This window comes from Hyperoodon ampullatus (genome assembly GCF_949752795.1).
Source record: "Hyperoodon ampullatus genome assembly, chromosome: 13".
NCBI classification, from domain to species: domain Eukaryota; kingdom Metazoa; phylum Chordata; class Mammalia; order Artiodactyla; family Ziphiidae; genus Hyperoodon; species Hyperoodon ampullatus.
Window position 1 is genome coordinate 16,634,583 of NC_136926.1, and position 20,387 is coordinate 16,654,969.

The 20,387-nt window shown below is 38.6% G+C and overlaps 1 protein-coding gene across 1 annotated transcript in view; it reads left to right on the forward strand.

Moving 5' to 3' along the window:
- Positions 1–20,387, forward strand: part of TMEM116 (transmembrane protein 116) — a gene marked incomplete at its 5' end in the record, with an annotated part of 106,838 nt that overhangs the window by 73,728 nt on the left and 12,723 nt on the right. The window lies entirely within an intron of this gene.

Genomic DNA, 20,387 nt, shown 5'->3' on the forward strand with positions numbered 1-20,387 from the left:
GCTCCCACAAGAGGCGGCAGCTTTGGCAGCAGCGCCTCTGCGTCCTCCTGCCCTTTCCCCTGGCGGCACTGGAGGGGAGAGCCGCTGAGAACGGAAGTGCCCACACCACCCAGATCCTGCTGGGGTGACACCTGAAGTGGTGGCCAGGGCTGGCTGAGAGGGCCATACTTACCATATGACCCAAAAGCCCACTCCTAGGCAATTAACCAAGAGAAAATCTTTTCACAAAACACGTATGTGAATGTTTTAGCTATCTTGTCCACAATTCCTAAATATAGGACTATTGAGGTGATCCAATTTTCTTGAGTTTGTCATTTTTAAATTGTTCTTGGAATAACACTATGTATACGTATTGTTTCACAGTCTAGAGTTAATATTTTACCAATTCAATAAAATCCAGAAGCCTTACATCCATATAGATTCTTTTACCTTCCACTCTTTGTTATAGCTGTCATATGGGTCACCTTTCTATGACTTGAACGCCACCCTCTGAGACTGTGGTATCCTTCTTTCATACATATACAGGGAATTCCCTGGCGGTCCAGTGGTTAGGACTCAGCACTTTCACTGCTGGGGCCCCGGGTTCAGTCCCTGGTAGGGGAACTAAGATCCCGCAAGCCACGCAGGCGCGGCCAAAAAATAAAAAATAAAAAGTCATACATATATAACGTAACGTAAGAGGATCATTTTTCCAGATACGTGCCATTGTTGTTGCCCTTCCTTTGTTCCTGAAGTTGCAAGCTTACTTCTTTCTTGTGTCATTTCACTTCAGCCTGAAGAAGTTCCTTTCATGTAATATTTTTAGAGCAAATTGTCTGGTGATGAATTCTCTTAGTTTTCTCTCATCTCCATCAGCCTTCGTTTTGGCTTTTGTTTGGCTTTCAGTCTTTAAGGATATCCCTGCTTTAAGGATATAATATCCTGGTTTGGTCTTTTCCTTTAATACTTTAAAGATGTTATTCCATTCTTTTCTGGTCTCAATGTTTTCTGATGGGAAATCACAGTCCTTCAAGTTGACATTCTGTGATGTATAACAGGTCGTTTTCTTTTGTCTTTTCACTTTCTGAATGGTGTCCTTTGAATCACAACAGTTTTACATTTTAGTGATGTGTCATTTATGCATAAGGGAGTCTTACTGGCTGGGAGTTATTTAGACATTAAATCACATCCTCCTCAGTATTTTGGTTCTATAAATTAAAAGCTAAATGTGAAAGGGTTAGGGAAAGATTTGAATTCGTTCATTGCAAACTTTGCTATAGATGCTGAAGAACTCGTCAGGGACATGTCATTCCCCTGTTCAAATATATCTATGTTTTTTCTTATTTACAACGTTGTGTTTAATTTCTGCTGTACAGCAAAGTGACTCAGTTATACACATGTATAGTCTTTTTCATATTATTTTCCATTATGGTTTATCACAGGATATTGAATATAGTTCCCTGTGCTATACAGTAGGACCTTGATTTTTATCCATCCTATGTACAATAGTTTCCACCTTCTAATCCCAAACCCCCAATCCTTCCCTCCCTCACCCTCCCCTTGTCAACCGTAAGTCCTTTCTCTGTATCTGTGAGTCTGTTTTTGTCTCCTAGATATGTTCATTTGCACTTGTGCGTCCCTCAGAGGGACAAGAGGAGCCGCAAACTGGAAGTCTTTTAATCTTTTATAATTAAAATTAATGTTTGCTTCTTTCCTCTGCAAATAGTTCCCTTTCATCTTTATTTGTTGGAAAAGGGAAGAGATGTATACATGGAGTCCTTCTGCTTTTTTTTTTTTATTAGTTTCTGCTTTATAACAAAGTGAATCAGTCATACATATACATCTGTTCCCACATCCCTTCCCTCATGCATCTCCCTCCCTCCCACCCTCCCCATCCCACCCCTCCAGGCGGTCACAAAGCACCGAGCTGATCTCCCTGTGCTCTGCGGCTGCTTCCCACTATCTATCTACCTTACGTTTGGTAGTGTATATATGTCCATGCCTCTCTTTCGCTTTGTCACAGCTTACCCTTCCCCCTCCCCATATCCTCAAGTCCATTCTCAAGTAGGTCTGTGTCTTTATTCCCGTTTTACCCCTAGGTTCTTCATGACATTCTTTTTTAAATTCCATATATATGTGTTAGCATACGGTATTTGTCTTTCTCTTTCTGACTTACTTCACTCTGTATGACAGACTCTAGGTCTATCCACCTCATTACAAATAGCTCAGTTTCGTTTCTTTTTATGGCCGAGTAATATTCCATTATATATATGTGCCACATCTTCTTTATCCTTTCATCTGATGATGGACACTTAGGTTGTTTCCAGCTCTGGGCTATTGTGAATAGAGCTGCAATGAACATTTTGGTACATGTCTCTTTTTGAATTATGGTTTTCTCAGGGTATATGCCTAGTAGTGGGATTGCTGGATCATATGGTAGTTCTATTTTTAGTTTTTTAAGGAACCTCCATACCGTTCTCCATAGTGGCTGTACCAATTCACATTCCCACCAGCAGTGCAAGAGTGTTCCCTTTTCTCCACACCCTCTCCAGCATTTATTGTTTCTAGATTTCTTGATGATGGCCATTCTGACTGGTGTGAGATGATATCTCATTGTAGTTTTGATTTGCATTTCTCTAATGATTAATGATGTTGAGCATTCTTTCATGTGTTTGTTGGCAGTCTGTATATCTTCTTTGGAGAAATGCCTATTTAAGTCTTCTGCCCATTTTTGGATTGGGTTGTTTGTTTTTTTGATATTGAGCTGCATGTGCTGTTTATAAATTTTGGAGATTAATCCTTTGTCAGTTGCTTCATTTGCAAATATTTTCTCCCATTCTGAGGGTTGTCTTTTGGTCTTGTTTATGGTTTCCTTTGCTGTGCAAAAGCTTTGAAGTTTCATTAGGTCCCATTTGTTTATCTTTGTTTTTATTTCCATTTCTCTAGGAGGTGGGTCCAAAAGGATCTTGCTGTGATTTATGTCATAGAGTGTTCTGCCTATGTTTTCCTCTAAGAGTTTGATAGTTTCTGGCCTTACATTTAGGTCTTTAATCCATTTTGAGCTTATTTTTGTGTATGGTGTTAAGGAATGATCTAATCTCATACTTTTACATGTCCCTGTCCAGTTTTCCCAGCACCACTTATTGAAGAGGCTGTCCTTTCTCCACTGTACATTCCTGCCTCCTTTATCAAAGATAAGTTGACCATATGTGCGTGGGTTTATCTCTGGGCTTTCTATCCTGTTCCATTGATCTATCTTTCTGTTTTTGTGCCAGTACCACACTGTCTTGATTACTGTAGCTTTGTAGTATAGTCTGAAGTCAGGGAGCCTGATTCCTCCAGCTCCGTTTTTCGTTCTCAAGATTGCTTTGGCTATTTGGAGTCTTTTGTTTTTCCAAACAAATTGTGAAATTTTTTGTTCTAGTTCTGTGAAAAATGCCAGTGGTAGTTTGATAGGGATTGCATTGAATCTGTAGATTGCTTTGGGTAGTAGAGTCATTTTCACAATATTGATTCTTCCAATCCAGGAGCATGGTATATCTCTCCATCTATTTGTATCATCTTTAATTTCTTTCATCAGTGTCTTATAATTTTCTGCATACAGGTGTTTTGTCTCCTTAGGTAGGTTTATTCCTAGATATTTTATTCTTTTTGTTGCAATGGTAAATGGGAGTGTTTCCTTGATTTCACTTTCAGATTTTTCATCATTAGTATATAGGAATGCCAGAGATTTCTGTGCATTAATTTTGTATCGTGCTAATTTACCAAATTCATTGATTAGCTCTAGTAGTTTTCTGGTAGCATCTTTAGGATTCTCTATGTATAGTATCATGTCATCTGCAAACAGTGACAGCTTTACTTCTTCTTTTCCGATTTGGATTCCTTTTATTTCCTTTTCTTCTCTGATTGCTGTGGCTAAAACTTCCAAAACTATGTTGAATAAGAGTGGTGAGAGTGGGCAACCTTGTCTTGTTCCTGATCTTAGTGGAAATGGTTTCAGTTTTTCACCATTGAGGACGATGTTGGCTGTGGGTTTGTCATATATGGCCTTTATTATGTTTAGGAAAGTTCCCTCTATGCCTACTTTCTGCAGGGTTTTTATCATAAATGGGTGTTGAATTTTGTCAAAAGCTTTCTCTGCATCTATTGAGATGATCATATGGTTTTTCTCCTTCAACTTGTTAATATGGTGTATCACATTGATTGATTTGCGTATATTGAAGAATCCTTGCATTCCTGGAATAAACCCCACTTGATCATGGTGTATGATCCTTTTAATGTGCTGTTGGATTCTGTTTGCTAGTATTTTGTTGAGGATTTTTGCATCTATGTTCATCAGTGATATTGGCCTGTAGTTTTCTTTCTTTGTGCCATCCTTGCCTGGTTTTGGTATCAAGGTGATGGTGGCCTCATAGAATGAGTTTGGGAGTGTTCCTTCCTCTGAAATTGTTTGGAAGAGTTTGAGAAGGATGGGTGTTAGCTCTTCTCTAAATGTTTGATAGAATTCGCCTGTGAAGCCATCTGGTGCTGGGCTTTTGTTTGTTGGAAGATTTTTAATCACAGTTCCAATTTCAGTGCTTGTGATTGGTCTATTCATATTTTCTATTTCTTCCTGATTCAGTCTTGGCAGGTTGTGCATTTCTAAGAATTTGTCCATTTCTTCCAGGTTGTCCATTTTATTGGCATAGAGTTGCTTGTAGTAATCTCTCATGATCTTTTGTATTTCTGCAGTGTCAGTTGTTACTTCTCCTTTTTCATTTCTAATTCTATTGATTTGAGTCTTCTCCCTTTTTTTCTTGATGAGTCTGGCTAATGGTTTGTCTATTTTATCTTCTCAAAGAACCAGCTTTTAGTTTTATTGATCTTTGCTATCGTTTCCTTCATTTCTTTTTCATTTATTTCTGATCTGATCTTTATGATTTCTTTCCTTCTGCTAGCTTTGGGGGTTTTTTGTTCTTCTTTCTCTAATTGCTTTAGGTGCAGGGTCAGGTTGTTTGCTCGAGATGTTTCCTGTTTCTTAAGGTGGGATTGTATTGCTATAAACTTCCCCCTTAGAACTGCTTTTGCTGCGTCCCATAGGTTTTGGGTCGTCGTGTCTCCATTGTCATTTGTTTCTAGGTATTTTTTAATTTCCTCTTTGATTTCTTCAGTGATCACTTCGTTATTGAGTAGTGTATTGTTTAGCCTCCATGTGTTTGTATTTTTTACAGATCTTTTCCTGTAATTGATGTCTAGTCTCATAGCATTGTGGTCGGAAAAGATACTTGATACAATTTCAATTTTCTTAAATTTACCAAGGCTTGATTTGTGACCCAAGATATGATCTATCCTGGAGAATGTTCCATGAGCACTTGAGAAAAATGTGTATTCTGTTGTTTTTGGATGGAATGTCCTATAAATATCAATTAAGTCCATCTTGTTTAATGTATCATTTAAAGCTTGTGTTTCCTTATTTATTTTCATTTTGGATGATCTGTCCATTGGTGAAAGTGGGGTGTTAAAGTCCCCTACTATGATTGTGTTACTGTCGATTCCCCTTTTATGGCTGTTAGTATTTGCCTTATGTATTGAGGTGCTCCTATGTTGGGTGCATAAATATTTACAATTGTTATATCTTCTTCTTGGATCGATCCCTTTATCATTATGTAGTGTCCTTCTTTGTCTCTTGTAATAGTCTTTATTTTAAAGTCTATTTTGTCTGATATAAGAATTGCTACTCCTGCTTTCTTTTGATTTCCATTTGCATGGAATATCTTTTTCCATCCCCTTACTTTCAATCTGTATGTGTCTCTAGGTCTGAAGTGGGTCTCTTGTAGACAGCATATATATGGGTCTTGTTTCCATTCAGCCAATCTGTGTCTTTTGGTGGGAGCATGTAGTCCATTTACATTTAAGGTAATTATTGATATGTATGTTCCTATTCCCATTTCCTTAATTGCTTTGGGTTCGTTATTGTAGGTATATTCCTTCTGTTGTGTTTCTTGCCTAGAGAAGTTCCTTTAGCATTTGTTGTAAAGCTGGTTTGGTGGTGCTGAACTCTCTCAGCTTTTGCTTTTCTGTAAAGGTTTTAATTTCTCCATCAAATCTGAATGAGATCCTTGCTGGGTAGAGTAATCTTGGTTGCAGGTTTCTCTCCTTCATCACTTTAATTATGTCCTGCCACTCCCTTCTGGCTTGTAGAGTTTCTGCTGAGAGATCAGCTGTTAACCTGATGGGGATTCCCTTGTGTGTTATGTGTTTTTTTTCCCTTGCTGCTTTTAATATGATTTCTTTGTGTTTAATTTTTGACAGTTTGATTAATATGTGTCTTGGTGTACTTCTCCTTGGATTTATTCTGTATGGGACTCTCTGTGCCTCCTGGACTTGATTAACTATTTCCTTTCCCATATTAGGGAAGTTTTCAACTATAATCTCTTCAAATATTTTCTCAGTCCCTTTCTTTTTCTCTTCTTCTTCTGGAACCCCTATAATTCGAATGTTGGTGCATTTAATGTTGTCCCAGAGGTCTCTGAGACTGTCCTCTGTTCTTTTCATTCTTTTTTCTTTATTTTGCTCTGCATCAGTTATTTCCACTATTTTATCTTCCACCTCACTTATCCGTTCTTCTGCCTCAGTTATTCTGCTATTGATCCCATCTAGAGTATTTTTCATTTATTGTGTTTTTAATCGATGCTTGATTCATCTTTAGTTCTTCTACGTCCTTGTTAACTGTTTCTTGCATTTTGTCTATTCTATTTCCAAGATTTTGGATCTTGGAAATAGAATCTTGGCTCATCTTTACTATCATTATTCTGAATTCTTTTTCAGGTAGACTGCCTATTACCTCTTCATTTGTTAGGTCTGGTAGGTTTTTATCTTGCTCCTTCACATGCTGTGTGTTTTTCTGTCTTCTCATTTTGCTTATGTTACTGTGTTTGGGGTCTCCTTTTTGCAGGCTGCAGATTCGTAGTTCCTGTTGTTTTTGGTGTCTGTCCCCAGTGGCTAAGGTTGTTTCAGTAGGTTGTGTAGGCTTCCTGGTGGGGGGGGACTAGAGCCTGTGTTCTGGTGGTTGAGGCTCGATCTTGTCTTTCTGGTGGACAGGTCCACGTCTGGTGGTGTGTTTTGGGGTGCCTGTGTCCTTATTATGTTTTTAGGCAGCCTCTCTGTTAATGGGTGGGGTTGTGTTCCTGTCTTGCTAGTTGCTTGGCATAGGGTGACCAGCACTGTAGTTTGCTGGTCGTTGACTGAAGCTGGGTGCTGGTGTTGAGATGGAGATCTCTGGGAGATTTTCGCTGCTTGATATTATGTGGAGGTGGGAGGTCTCTTGTGGACCAGTGTCCTGAACTTGGCTCTCCCACTTCAGTGGCACAGCCCTGATGCCTGGCTGGAGCACCAAGAGCCTGTCCTCCACACAGCTCAGAATAAAAGGGAGAAAAAAAAGAAAGAGAGAGAGAAAGAAGATAAAATAAAATAAAGTTATTAAAAAAATAATTATTAAGAAAAAAGTTTAAAAAAAAACAAAAAAAAAATGGAGAGACAGAACCCTAGGCCAAATGGTAAACATACACACTCACAAAAAGAGAAAAAGGGAAAAATATATATTTATCATTGCTCCCAAAGTCCACCTCCTCACTTTGGGATGATTTATTGTCTATTCAGGTATTCCACAGATGCAGGGTACATCAAGTTGATTGTGGATATTTGATCCACTGCTCCTGAGGCTGCTGGGAGAAGTTTCCCTTTCTCTTCTTTGTTCGCTCAGCTCCTGGGGTTCAGCTTTGGATTTGGACCCACCTCGGCGTGTAGGTCGCCTGAGGGCGTCTGTTCTTCGCTCAGACAGGATGGGGTTAAAGGAGCAGCTGATTCAGGGTCTCTGGCTCACTCAGGCCGGGGGGAGAGAGGGGTACGGATGTGGGGCGAGCCTGCGGCGGCAGAGGCCGGCGTGACGTTGCAGCAGCCTGAAGCGTGCCGTGTGTTCTCCCGGGAAAGTTGTCCCTGGATCATGGGACCCTGGCAGTGCCGGGCTGCACAGGCTCCCGGGAGGGGAGGTGTGGAGAGTGACCTGTGCTTGTACACAGGCTTCTTGGTGACTGCAGCAGCAGCCTTAGCGTCCCATGCCTGTCTCTGAGGTCCGCGCTGATAGCCGCGACTCGCACCCGTCTCTGGAGCTCCTTTAAGCGGTGCTCTGAATCCCCTCTCCTCGCACACCAGGAAACAAAGAGGGAAGAAAAAGTCTCTTGCCTCTTCAGCAGCTCCAGACTTTTTCCCTGACTCCCTCCCGGCTAGCTGTGGTACACTAGCCCCCTTCAGGCTGTGTTCACGTAGCCAACCCCAGTCCTCTCCCTGGGATCTGACTGAAGCCCGAGCCTCAGCTCCCAGCACCCATCCCTTCCGGCGGGTGAGCAGACAAGCCTTTCAGGCTGGTGAGTGCTGGTCAGCACCGATCCTCTGTGTGGGAATCTCTCCGCTTTGCCCTCTACACCCCTGTTGCTGCACTCTCCTCCGTGGCTCCAAAGCTTCCCCCCTCCGCCACCTGCAGTCTCCGCCTGCGAAGGGGCTTCCTAGTGTGTGGAAACCTTTCCTCCTTCACAGCTGCCTCCCACTGGTGCAGGTCCTGTCCCTATTCTTTTGTCTCTGTTTTTCCTTTTTTCTTTTGCCCTACCCTGGTAGGGAGTTTCTTGCCTTTTGGGAGGTCTGAGGTCTTCTGCCAGCGTTCAGTAGGTGTTCTGTAAGAATTGTTCCACATGTAGATGTATTTCTGATGTATTTGTGGGGAGAAAGGTGATCTCCGCCTCTTACTCTTCTGCCATCTTGAAGCTCCTCTCTAATGGTGGTTTTGATTTGCATTTCCCTGATGATTAGCAGTGTTGAACACCTTTTCATGTTTCTGTTGGCCATCTGCATTTCCTCTTTGAAAAAATGTCTATTCAGTTCTTCTGCCCATTTTTAATCAGGTTATTTGTTTTTTTGATGTTGAATTGTGTGAGCTGTTTATGTATGTTGGATATTAGTCCCTTATCAGTCATATTCGCAAATGTTTTCTCCCATTCTGTAGGTTGTCTTTTTGTTTTGGTGATGGTTTCCTTTGCTGTGCAAAAGCTTTTAAGCTTAATTAGGTTCCATTTGTTTATTTTGCTTTTATTTCTTTTATTTAGGAAAAGGATCCAAAAAAATATTGCTGTGTTTATGTCCAGGCGTGTTCTGCCTATGTTTTCCTTTAGTTTTATATTATCCGGTCTTACATTTAGGTCTTTAATGCATTTTGAATTTATTCTTGTATATGGTGTTAGGGAATGTTCTAATTTGATTTACATGTAGCTGTCTGGTTTTCCCAGCACCACTTATTGAAGACACTGTCTTTTCTCCATTTTATATTCTTGCCTTCTTTGTTGTAGATTAATTGACAATAAGTGCATGGGTTTATTTCTGGGCTTTCTGTCCTGTTCCATTGATCTGTGTATCTATTTTTATGCCAGTAGTATACTGTTTTGGTGACTGTAGCTTTGTAGTGTAGTATGAAGTCAGGGATCATGATTCCTCCTGCTTTGTTCTTCTTTCTCAAGATTGTTCTGTCTATTAAAGGTCTTTTGTGTTTCCATACAAAGTTTTAAATTATTTATTCTAGTTCTGTGAAAAATACCATTGGTATTTTGATAGGGATTGCATTGAATCTGTAGAGTGCCTTGGGTACTATGTTCTTTTTAACAGTATTAATTCTTCCAATCCATGAACATGGGATATTTTTCCATCTGTTTGTGTCATCTTTAGTTTCTTTCATCAATGTCTTAGAGTTTTCCAAGTACTGGTCTTTTACCTCCATGGTTAGATTTATTACCAGGTATTTTATTCTTTTTGGTGCTGTTGTATGTGGGATTGTTTTCTTAATTTCTCTTTATAGTAGTTCATTGTTAGTGTATAGAAGTGCAACAGATTTCTGCATGTTAATTATGTATCCTGAAAATTTATGGAGTTGATTTATGAGTTCTAGTAGTCTTTTGGTGGTGTCTATAGGATTTCTATGCATAATGTCATGTCATCTGCAAACAGTGGCAGTTTTACTTCTTCCTTTCCAATTTGGATTCCTTTTATCTTTTATTTCTTTTTCGTGTCTGATTGCTGTGGCTAGGACTTCCAATACTATGTTGAATAGAAGTGACAAGAGTGGGCATTCTTGTCTTGTTGTTGATCTTAGAGGAAATGCGTTCAGCTTTTCACTGTTGAGTATGATGCTGCTGTTGGCTTGTCATAAATAGTCTTTATAATGTTGAGATATGTTCCTTCTATACTCACTTTGTTAAGAGTTTTTATCATAAATGAATGTTGAATTTTGTCAGAAGCTTTTTCTGCATTTGTTGAGATTGTCACATGATCTTTTTTCTTCTATAAATTTATTATTTTATTTGTTTTTGGCTGCATTGGGTCTTCACTGCTGTGTGTGGGCTTTCTCTAGTTGCGGCAGTCGGGGGCTACTCTTCATTGTGGTGTGCGGGCTTCTCATTGCAGTGGCTTCTCTTGTTGCAGAGCACGGGCTGTAGGCATGCAGGCTTCAGTAGTTGTGGCATGCAGGCTCAGTAGTTGTGGCTCACAGGCTCCAGAGCACAGGCTTAGTTGCTCCGTGGTATGTGGGATCTTCCAGGACCAAGGCTCGAACCCATGTCCCCTGCATTGGCAGGCAGATTCTTAACCACTGTGCCACCAGGGAAGCCCCTGTCACATGATTTTTGTTCTTCAATTTGTTAATGTGATGTATCACACTGATTGATTTGCCGATATTGAACCATCTTTGCATCCTGGGATAAATCCCACTCGATCATGGTGTATGATCCCTTTAATGTATTTAGCATACTTTTGTGGTCAGAAAAAATGCTTGATATTATTTTTATCCTCTTAAATTTGTTGAGTCTTGTTTTGTGGTGTAGCATGTGATCTATCCTGTAGAACATTCCATGTGCCCTTGAAAAGAACGTCTATTCTGCTGTTTTTGGGTGTAACGGCCTGTTGATATCTAAGTCCAACTAGTCTATTGTTGCCTTATTGATTTTCCATCTAGATGATCTGTCCATTGATGTAAATGGGGTGTTAAAGTCCCCTACTTATTATTGTCAATTTCCCCCTTTATGTCTGTTAGTATTTGCTTTATATATTTAGACACTTCTGTATTGGGTGCATATATGTTAATGAGTGTAGTAGCCTCCTCTGTGTTGATCCCTTTATTATTATATAATTCCCTTCTTTGTCTTTTATTATAGCCTATGTTTTAAAGTCTATTTAGTCTGATATGAATATTGCTACCCCTGCTTTCTTGTCATTTCCATTTGCTTGAAATATCTTTTCCCATTTTGTCACTTTCAGTCTGTATGTGTCTTTAGCCCTGAAGTGAAGTCTCTTGTAGGCAGCATATTGAAGGGTCTTGTTTTTTTCATCCAGTCAGCCACACTATGTCTTTTTTTTTTTTTTTTTTTTTTGGCGGTACGCGGGCCTCTCACTGTTGTGGCCTCTCCCGTTGTGGAGCACAGGCTCCGGACGTGCAGGCTGAGCGGCCATGGCTCACGGGCCCAGCTGCTCTGCGGCATGTGGGATCTTCCTGGACCGGGGCATGAACCCGTGTCCCCTGCATCGACAGGTGGACTCCCAACCACTGCGCCACCAGGGAAGCCCCACACTATGTCTTTTGATTGGAGTATTTAGTCTCTTGACATTTAAAGTAATTTTTAATAGATATGTACTTATTGCTATTTTATTGCTTGTTTTCTCATTGTTTTTATAGTTCTTCTCTGTTCATTTCTTCTTTTAGTTTCTTCCCCTATGTTTGATGATTTTCTTTAGGAGTATACTTCTGTTTGTTTCTTCTTAGTTTTTGTGTATCTGTTGTAGGTTACCATGGGACTCATATATGTTGACCTATAATTATATCAACTTGTTTTAAACTGGTAATTTTTAAGTTCAAACACATTCTAAAAGATTTACATTTTTTACTCCCGTCCCCCACATTTTGTGTTTTTGATGTCATATTTTACATCTTCATGCTTATCCCTTATCTATTTATTGTAGTCATAGTCACTTTTACCATTTTTTATCTTTTATTCTACCTACTGGCTTATTTAATGGTTGATCCCCAGTCCTTACCATACATATATTTGCCTTTCCTAGTGGGATTTCCCCTTTCCTGTAGATTCTTATTTCTTTTCCACTTAGAGAAGACCCTTCAACATTTCTTTTAGGGTAGGTTTAGTATTGATGAACTGTTTTAGTTTTAGCTTATCTGAGAGATTCTTTGTCTCTCCTTCTATTCTAAATGATAGTCTTGCTGGGTAGAGTATCCTCAGTTGCAGGCTTTTCCCTTTCAGCACTTTGAATAATCATGCCACTCCCTTCTGGCCTGTAAAGTTGCTGCAGAGAAATCAGCTCTTAGCCTTATGGGGATTCGCTTGTATATGACTTTTTGTTTTTCTCTTGTTGCCTTTAGTATTCTCTTTAACTTTTGCCATTTTAATTATGATATGTCTTGTTCTGGGTCTGTTTGAGTTGATCTTGTTTGGGACCCTCTGTGCTTCCTGTACCTGGATATCTGTTTCCTTCTTCAGGTTTGGGAAATTTTTAGCCATAATTTCCTTAATTACATTTTAGATCCCCTTCACTCTCTCTTCTCCTTCTGGGATCCCTTATAATGTGAATGTTGGTATGCTTAATGTTATCCCAGAGATCTCTTGAATTGCTTTAATTTTTTTAAAAGTTGTTTTTCTTTCTGCTGTTACGATTGGATGATTTCCATTATTCTGTCATCCAGATCACTTATGCATTCTTCTGTATCACTTAGTCTGCTATTCATCCCTTCTAGTGTGTTGTTTTTTATTTCAGCTATTGAATTATTCATTTCTGATTGGGTCTTTTTTTATATTTTCTAGTTGCTTGTTAAAATGTTCGCTGTTTGCATCAATTATTTTCCCTAATTCAGTTAACATTGGTAATTTCATTACCAATGTTTTGAATTCTTTATCTGGTAAATTGTTTCTTTCTGTTTCATTATTTCAGGGATTTTCTCTTTCAATTGAGAGTAGTTCTTCTGCTTTTTCATTTGTGTAACTTTCTCTGCCTCTATGAATTTAGGTGAAATAGTTACCTATTGCAGTTTTGAAGGGGTGTTCTTATGAGGGAGTGTCCCTATACGGACTGCGTGTGTCCAGTGCCTTTGGTGGGAGAGCTGGATTTGACTTGTATGCAAGTCACATGTTTCCTCAGGGTGTGCTGGCAGCTATCACCCCAGTAGGGGGTGGGGCTGGAGATGGAGGGGCTCGAACTGGCACTGTGTGAGGCAGGACTTTCCCTCTGCTCAGTGGCCATCATGACCCTACATGGGGCAGGGTCTGATCCCAAGTTACTGGAGCAGAACCCCTGAGGGTTGGACTCAGGCTGGCTCTGTTCCCTTTAAGTGTGTGTTTTTCTCTCTCCCCACACCAGGACTCTTGCCCCTGAGGAGGGGAGTGCCAAAGCAAGGGGGGCCCATGTGCAGATAGAGGTCTGATGTGCTGCCTGTGTAAATGCCTGCGACTCCACTCAGATGCAGCCTCTGATGCAGGTGTCCTTTGTCCCTCACAGCCAATCACTTTCCCAACCTCCATTGCTCTCGGCCCTCTTTGCTCCATAGAGCTGGTGGAGGCCTGTGTGGACTCTCGGTGTGTATTGGGAGGTGAGCTGTGTAGAGTGACACCACAGCTTTGTCTTTTTTTTTTTTTTTTTTTTTTTTTGCGGTATGCGGGCCTCTCAGTGTTGTGGCCTCTCCCGTTGTGGAACACAGGCTCCGGATGCTCAGGCCCAGCGGCTATGGCTCACGGGCACAGCCGCTCCGCGGCATGTGGGATCTTCCCAGACTGGGGCACGAACCCGTGTCCCCTTCATCGGCAAGCGGACTCTCAACCACTGCGCCACCAGGGAAGCCCAGCTTTGTCTTTTGGTTGTTGAGTTGTAAGAGTTTTTAAAATATATTCTGAATAATAGATCCATATCAGATATATCATTTGCAAATATTTTCTCCCATTCTTTAGGTTGTCTTTTCACTTTCTTAATAATGTCCTTTTATGCACAAAGGTTTTAAAAAATAATTTATTGAGGTGAAGTTCACATAACATGAAATTAACCATTTTAAAGTGAATAACAGTTTAGTGGTATTTAGTACATTCACAGTGTTGTGCAACCACCATCTCTATCTAGTTCCAAAACATTTCTGTCCTTCCAAAGTAAAACAGCTTACTCATTAAACAGTTTCTCCCCATCTTTCCTACCCCCAACACTTGGGAACCACCAATCTGAGTTTAGTATCTATGGCTATATCTATTCTGTATTATTTGATGTAGTAATAAAATCATTCAAAACGTGACCTTTTGTGTCTGGCTTTGTTCACTTAGCATAATGTCTTTTTTTTTTTTTAAACACAAGGAAGATTTTTTTTTAAATAAACTTATTTATTTATTTTTGGCTACGTTGTGTCTTCGTTGCTGCGTGTGGGCTTTCTTTAGTTGCAGCAAGTGGGGGCTAATCTTCATTGCAGTGCACGGGCTTCTTATTGTGGTGGCTTCTCTTGTGGAGCACAGGCTCTAGGCACACGAGCTTCAGCAGTTGTGGTGCATGGGCTTCAGTAGTTGTGGCTCATGGGCTCTAGAGTGCAGGCTCAGTAGTTGTGGCGCAGTCTCAGTAGTTGTTGCTTAGTCGCTTCACAGCATATGGGGTCTTCCTGGACCAGGGCTTGAACCCATGTCCCCTGCATTGGCAGGCAGCTTCTTAACCACTGCACCACCAGGGAAGCCCTAGCATAATGTCTTGAAGGATCATGTACATTGTAGCATGTATCAGTACTTCATTCCTTTTTATGGCTGAATAATATTCCACTGTGTGTATACATCATAATTTGCTTATTTGTTCTTCTGATTATGGACATTTGCACTGCTTCTATCTTTTCACCTTTATATACATGCATGTACGTGTGATTGAGTACTTATTTCCAATTATTTTGGGTATATACCTAAGAGTGGAATTGTTGAATCATACGGTAATTTTATGTTTAATTATTTGAGGAAGCACCAAATGATTCACATTTTTGATGCTCTTAATTCCTTTGTGTAGATCCAAATTTCTATCTGTTATTACATTTACATTTTTTCCCTGAAGTACTTCTTTTAACATTTCTTATAGCAATGGTGTACTTCAGTGTAATCTCTCAGCTTTTGTTTGTCTGAAAAAGTCCTTTTTTTTGTCCTTTTTTTGGAAGGTATTTTCACTGTGTATAAAATTCTGGGTTGACAGATTTTTTTTTCCCTTTCAGTATTTTAAAGATGTTGCTCCTAATGTTTTCTGGATTGCATTGTTTCTGATTGTTTCTGCATTGTGTGTGCTATCATTCTCATCTTTGTTCTTATGTATGTAATGTGTCTTTTTGCTCTAGATGCTTTTGGTATTTTCTGTTTTCTCCTGACTTTCAGTGATTTGATTATGATGTCCCCTTTTTAAATTTTAAGTATAGTTTTATTTAATTCATTAATTTATTTGGCTGTGCCATGAGGCATGTGGGATCTTAGTTCCCCGACCAGGGAGCGAACCTGTGCCTCCTGCACTGGGAGTGCAGAGTCTTAACCAGTAGACTGCCAGGGAAGTTCCTAAATTGAAGTGTAGTTGAGTTACAATATTGTGTTAGTTTTAGGTGTACAGCAATGTGATTCAGTTCTATATATATGTTTTTTCAGATTTTCCATTATAGATTATTACAAGGTATTGACTATAATTCCCTGTACTATATGGGAAATCCTTGTTGCTCATCTATTTTATGTATAGTAGTTTGTATTTGTTAACCCCGTACTCCTAATTTGTCCCTCCCCGTTCCCTCTTCTCTTTGGTAACCATAAGTTTGTTTCATATATCTGTGAGTCTGTTTATGTTTTGTGTACAGATTCATTTGTATTATTTTTAGATTGCACATATAAGTGATATCATATATATTTGTCTTTCTCTGACTTACTTCACTAAGTATAATATTCTCTAGGTTCATCCATGTTGCTGCAAATGGCAATATTTCATTCTTTTTTATGGCTGAGTAATACTACATTGTATATACACATCTTTTTAAAAACTTTTTAAAATTAAAAATTTTTTTTTTAATTTTAATTTTTTTAATTTATTTTTATTTAACAGTTTTCATTTTATATTGGACTATTTTGATTTAGTGTCATGTTAGTTTTAGGTGTACAGCAAAGTGATTCAGTTATACATATACATGTATCTATTCATTTTCAGATTGTTTTTCCATTTAGGTTATTACAGAATACTGAGCAGAGTTCCCTGTGCTATACAGTAGGTCCCTGTTGGTTGTCTCTTTTAAATACAGTAGTGTGTATATGTCAATCCCAAAGCTCCCAGTTTATCCATCCCCCCCCTCCTTTCCCCTTTGGTAACCATAAGTTTGTTTTCTATGTCTATGAGTCTGTTTCTGTTTTGTAAATAAGTTCATTTGTATCATTTTTTTTAGATTCCATATATAAATGTTTCATCTTTCATCGTCTAACTTACTTCACTTATTTATTTATTTATTTTTGGCCGCGCAGCACAGCTTGCAGGGTCTTAGTTCCCCGACCAGGGTTTGAACCCAAGCCACAACAGTGAAAGCACCAAGTCCTAACCACTGGACCACCAAGGAATTCCCTGACTTACTTCACTTAGTATGATAATTTCCAGGTCCATCTATGTTGCTGCAAATGGCATTATTTCATTCTTTTTTATGGCTGAGTAATATTGCATTGTGTGTGTATAACCACATCTTCTTTATCCATTCATCTGTCGATGGACACTTAGGTTGCTTCCATGTCTTGGCTATTGTAAATAGTGCTACTGTGAACATTGGGGTGCATGTATCTTTTCAAATTAGAGTTTTCTCTGGGTATATGCCCAGGAGTAGGATTGCTGGATCATATGGTAACTCTAATTTTAGTTTTTTAAGGAACCTCCATACTGTTCTCCATAGTGACTGTACCAATTTATATTCCCATCAACATTGTAGGATGGTTCCCTTTTCTCCACACCCTGTCCAGCATTTATCATTTGTAGACATTTTGATGATAATCATTATGATTGGTGTGAAGTGATACCTCACTGTGGTTTTGATTTGCATTTCTCTAGTAATTAGTGATGTTGAGCATGTTTTCATGTGCCTGTTGGCCATCTGCATGTCCTCTTTAAAGAAATGTCTATTCAGGTCTTCTACCCATTTTTTGATTGGGTTGTTTGATTTTTTTTTTGATATTGATTTGTATGAATTGTTTGTATATTTTGGATATTAACCCCTTGTTCATTGCATCATTTGCAAATATTTTCTCCTATTCCATAGGTTGTCTTTTCATTTTGTTGATGGTTTCCTTTGCTGTACAAAAGCTTTTAAGTTTGATTAGGACCCATTTGTTTATTTTTGTTTTTATTTCTATTGCCTTGGGAGACTGACCTAAGAAAACATTGTTACGATTTATGTCAGAGAATGTTTTGTCTATGTTCTCTTCTAGGACTTTTATGGTGTCATGTCTTATACGTAGGCTTTAAACCATTTTGAGTTTGTTTTTGTATATGGTGTGAGTGAGTGTTCTAACTTCATTGATTTACATGCGGCTGTCCAGCTTTCCCATCACCACTTGTTAAATGACTGTCTTTTCTCCATTGTATATTCTTGCCTCTTTTGTCATAGATTAGTTGACCTATGTATGTTATGTGTCTTTTTGCTCTAGGTGCATGGGTTTATTTCTGGGCTCTCTGTTCTGTTCCATTGTACTATATGTCTGTTTTTGTGCCAGTACTACACTGTTTTGATTATTGTAGCTTTGTAGTATAGTCTGAAATCTGGAAGCATTATGCCTCCAGCTTTGTTCTTTTTCCTCAGAATTGCTTTGGCAATTCTGGGTCTTTTGTGGTTCCATATAAATTTAAGGATTATTTGTTCTAGTTCTGTGAAAAATGTCATGGTTATTTTAGTAAGGATTGCATTAAATCTGTAGATTGCTTTGGGTAGTATGGCCATTTTAACAATATTAAGCCTTCCAGTCCAAGCACATAGGATATTTTTCCATTTCTTTGAATCATCGTCTGTTTCCTTTATCAATGTTTTGTAGTTTTCAGTGTATACACCTTTCATCTCCTTGGTCTTTCATCTCCTAGGTATTTTTTTTTTGGATGCGATTTAGAATGGGATTGTTTTTTCACTTTCTCCTTCTGATATTTCATTGTTAGTGCAAAGAAATGCAATAGATTTCTGTATATTAATCTTGTGTCCTGCTACCTTGCTGAATTCATTTATTAGTTCTAACAGTTTTTGTGTGGGACTCCAGGGTTCTCTCTATAGAGTATCATGTCATCTGCACATCTGCAGGTAGTGGCAGTTTTACCTCTTCCTCTCCAATTTGGATACGTTTTATCTCTTTTTCTTGTCTGATTTCTGTGGCTAGGACTTCCAGTATTGTGCTGAATAGAAGTGGTGAGAGTAGGTATCCTTGTCTTGTTCCTGAATTTAGTGAGAAGGCTTTCAGCTTTTCATCGTTGAGTATTGTGTTGGTTATGGGTTTGTTGTAAATAGCTTTTATTATGTTGAGATATGTTCCCCCCATACCCACTTTGGTGAGAATTTTTATTATGAATTGATGTTGAATTTTGTCAAATGCTTTTTTCTGCATCTATTGAGATGATCATGTGGTTTTAGCCTTTCCTTTTGTTGATGTGGTGTATCACATTGATTGATTTGCATATGCTGAACCATCTTTGTGGCCCTGGAATAAATCCAGCTTGATCATGGTGTATGATTCTTTTTATGTGTTGTTGAATTTGGTTTGCTAATATTTTGTTGAGGATTTTTGCATCTATATTCATGATTACCTTGTGCCTTGGTGTGGTTTCTTCATGTTTCTTATGTTTGGTTTTGTTAAGCTTCTTGGACATGGTGGTTAATATTTTCATCATATTTGGAAATATTTTGGTTATTATTTCCTCAAACATATTTTCTTTGCTTCTCCCTTTCTCTCTACTCCTTCTGGAATTCCAATCCCAGGTGTGTTAGCCCACTTGTATTCCACAGCTCTCTGAAGTTATGTTCATTTTTTTTCGAAGTCTTTTTTCTCTAGATGTTTCATTTTAGTTTCTATTTCTGTGTCTTCAAGTTTACTAATTTTTTGCAGTTTTTAATTTTCCATATTTTAAATTCCATATATTATATTTTTCATCTCTAGAATTTCAACTTGATCTTTTTTATATCTCCCATTTCTCAATGTTGTGCTCATGCTTTCCTCTACCTTCTTGGACATATTGAGTGTATTTACAATAGTTCCTTTAACATTTTTGTCTTCTCATTTTTATAATCTATGTTGTATCTGGGTCCATTTCTATTGATTAATTTTTCTCTTAGTTATGGGCTATAATTTCCTGCTTATCTACATGACTTACAATATTTTAGTAGACACCAGACATTCTAGACTTAACATTGTTGGGTATTAGGTTTTATATACATACATAAATTTTATATACATATATAAATCCCCTTTAAATTTGGACATTTTGTCTTAGATATAGTTAACTCTGAGTCTGTTTGATCCTATTTTTTGAAGGCTTGCTTTTTAAGCTTTAGTTAGGGAAGTATTTCATGTACAGCTAATTTGGTCCCAATAGTAAGACAATACTCTGCTTATGATTCTATCTTATTATTCTACAGTACTGCCATTCCAGCCTACGGATTAGGAAGTCATTCCACACTGGCTGATGGGAACACAAGCTATTCCTTCAGGGATTCCTTTGGAGATTGTTCCACCTACTCCTTTCTGGTGCTTCTTTCTCTTCTCTTCATGGTTTTCTCTCCCATGTGTGTAGATCAATACTTAATCAAAGACTTGAAGGTACCTCTGCACATCTCCAGAGCACTATGTCTCTGTGTGTCTGCCTCTTCTCTGATAATTTGCTTCACACATTTTAGCTGCCTTAGCCTCCCCAAACACTGAAATGTCTCCACAACTCACCAGGACAGCTTGTCTCTGTTTGGATTCCCCATCACTGCACTCACTTTTCCTAGCCAGGTAGCTGGGGAACTTGATGAACTCAATTTGTTCGTTTTTCTTCTTTCAGGGATTACTGTTCTGTAATGATGTTATCCAGTGTTTGAAAACAGGGTGTTTTCATATATTTTGTCCAATTTTTAGTTTTTAAGGCTGAAAGACAAATTCTATTCATGTTATTTCATCAAAGGTGGAAGCAGAAATTCCTTCTCTTGGATTTTGTGCTGCTGGTTCATTGTGATCTTGTCAGCTCTTTGATGCTTTTAAAGATTTAAAAAAACATTTTATTCAGCATATTTAGTTCTTTTGATTGGAAAGTTTGGTTAAGACAGCCTAGGCTATCATTATTAGAAATGGAAATTCTTATGA